The following is a 2,500-nucleotide window of genomic DNA, read 5'->3' on the forward strand; positions in this document are numbered from 1 at the left end:
CGGGGAGGAGCGAGGAAGCGGCGCGGGCCGCGAGGGTCGAGAGCGCCAGCGTCGAGCCGCCTTTCGGGGTTCGTAGAGCCCCGCTTCCCGCAGCGGGCGTCTCGGGGCCGGGGCGTGCGGCCACCGCGCGGTGTGCCGGCGGGGTTCCCGCTTCCTCGCGCTTCCTTCCTTTCCCCCCCGGGTCCGCCGGGGGCGTGTAGGTCGGGAAGCCGGGGCTCCGGGGTCGGACAGCTCCGCCGGCGAGCTGGACAGCGACACCGCTTTCCTTCCTTCCTTGCGGTGGGCGCGAGGCGTCCCTCCCCGCCGGGTCGCGTCCCGCGCGAGCGGGCGGCCCGAGCCGCGGTTCTCCTCCCGGGCGCAGCGCCGGGCTTTAGAGGGAAACCTCGGGCCCCGGGACGGCAGGCCGCGGTGGCGGCGGTGGACGGTCGGGCGCGGCCCCCGCGGTCGGACGCTCCCCCGTTGGCGGCAGCGGGGGAGGCACCGCCGCGGGGCCTCGAGATCGTTTCCCTCAGCCCAGGGCCAGGTACCTAGCGTCCGCGCTTCGGCGGGTTACCCCGCGCCCTCCCCGGGCCGAGTCCCGGCGGAGGAGCGGGGGGTGCCCGCGGAGCCGGGCGGGGGTTTAAAGACTCGGGCGGCACGATGCTAACCCCGGGGGACTCCGCGTCCCGCGGGCAGCCGTGCCGGGGAGGGGCGCTGCCCCCCCTTCTCCGCGGTCCCGGTCTCTGCGTAGAGACGGGCGGCAGCGGTCGGCCGCGACCGGCCTGCCTCTGCCTCGCAGCGGGCGACCTCGGCGGGAGCGCGGGGCTCCCGCCCGAGGTGGGCGAGTTCCCTCGCGGTGACGGGGGTTCGCCGGGCCCCCGCCGGGCCCGCCGCGCGTCGGTGCCGCGGTCCGGCCGCGCTGCGCTCCCATCTCCCTTTCCTCCCTTTCTGCCGGGCGCCCGCCCCGGCGGCGCTGCCGCTCGGTCGTGTCTCCGACCGTCGTCCCCGCCGCCGAAGGGTCCGGCACCCTCGTCCGAGCGGCGGCGCCGCCGCTCGTCCTTGCGTCACCGGGTCTGCCTGCCGGGCGGCGCCCGCCGCCGGCTGCGGCCGTCCTGTCCCGGGCCTCGTCCGTCGCTTCCCCGTCGCCCTTCCCCGGCGCGTGCCGGCTCGGGCGGTCGGGTGGGCGGGGGTGGTCGGCGTTCCCGGTCTCCGCGCGGAAGCGGGGAGAGCGGGTGCCACCCCCGCTTCGGCACCGCGTCCGCCTTCCGCGCTCGCGTCCGCGGAAGGGGTCGAGGGGCGAAGCGGCGGCGGCGGTCCCGGGCGGGCGCGTCCGCGCTCACCGCCGGCGGTGGGTTTGCCCGTCCGTGGGGCCGCGGGTGGCGTCGCGTCGCCGGCTCGGGCTCCCGGGGGGCTGTGCCGCTTTCCCCGGTGGGTCGTCGGCGGCGGAGCCGGCGAGCGAGCGAGCCAGCGCCCGTCGGGGCGAGAGCCCGGGAGAGAGGGGAGAGAGAGAGAGCCGGGCGTCGCAGCGCGGCGGGGCCGCGTCACGGAGGCGCGCGCGGGGCCGGCGAGGCGCCCCCGCGGCCGTTGCCGTTGCCCCAGCCGTCTCCGGGCGGTGGCGGCAGCGGCAGCGTTAGCCGCCGTCTCCCCGAGCGAGCGAGGCAGCGGCTCAAGTCGGTGCGGCCGGGCGTGCCGTCGCCTCCGCGCGGAGGCCGGGCCGAGCCCGGGCGCCTGGGCCGCCCCCGAAGCGAGCGAAGGCGCTCCCGGGCCCTTCTCCGCGCTTCGGGGTTTCCCTTTTTTTTTTTTTTTTTTTTTCCCTCTCCGTTGTGTGTGGTCGTACGGTCAAGCGAGGCGCGAGGCGTCGCTCCGTCCGGAGGTCGCCTCGACGATCGAAAGGGGCCGCTTTTGGGGAGCGGTCCCGGCCCACCCGCGCGCGCGGGGCGGTGCCGAAAGGCAGACAACTCTTAGCGGTGGATCACTCGGCTCGTGCGTCGATGAAGAACGCAGCTAGCTGCGAGAATTAATGTGAATTGCAGGACACATTGATCATCGACACTTCGAACGCACTTGCGGCCCCGGGTTCCTCCCGGGGCTACGCCTGTCTGAGCGTCGCGTGACGATCAATCGCCGGCCGGGCCGCCGTCTCCCCGCGCGGCGGTGGAGGCGACGGTCCGCGGGGCCGGCGCGGCTGGGGTGCCTCGCAGGCCGCGGCGGGCAGATGCCAGAAAGCCTGCCCGCGGGCCTTCGTCCCCCTAAATGGAGACTCGGGGAGCGCTCCGAAGCTCCCCGCTCCCGGAGCGCCCGCTCGGGCGGAGCTCGTCCCGCTCGGGTCGCCAGGGTTGACGTCGGGGCCGGTGGGGCCCGGCGCGGCGGCCGGGGAGGTCCCTGAAGGAGAAAGGGCGCCGGCGGCGTCGGGGGGGGGAGGCGCGGGCCTCTCCCCCGGCCACCCCGCACGGGCGGGCGGCTGTCTGCGGGTGGGTACCGGCGGCGGTACCGTGCCGTGCTGCCGCGCGCGCGTGTGCGC

General features: G+C 77.2%; 1 non-coding gene across 1 annotated transcript; it reads left to right on the forward strand.

Annotated features, from left to right (window-relative positions):
- The first annotated feature begins 1,935 nt into the window (after positions 1 to 1,935).
- Positions 1,936 to 2,088, forward strand: LOC115600178. The gene has a single exon (XR_003988852.1). It is a non-coding gene; the product is annotated as a 5.8S ribosomal RNA (ribosomal RNA).
- Positions 2,089 to 2,500: the final 412 nt, after the last annotated feature.

This window comes from Calypte anna, unplaced genomic scaffold (assembly GCF_003957555.1).
Source record: "Calypte anna isolate BGI_N300 unplaced genomic scaffold, bCalAnn1_v1.p scaffold_100_arrow_ctg1, whole genome shotgun sequence".
Taxonomy (NCBI): domain Eukaryota; kingdom Metazoa; phylum Chordata; class Aves; order Apodiformes; family Trochilidae; genus Calypte; species Calypte anna.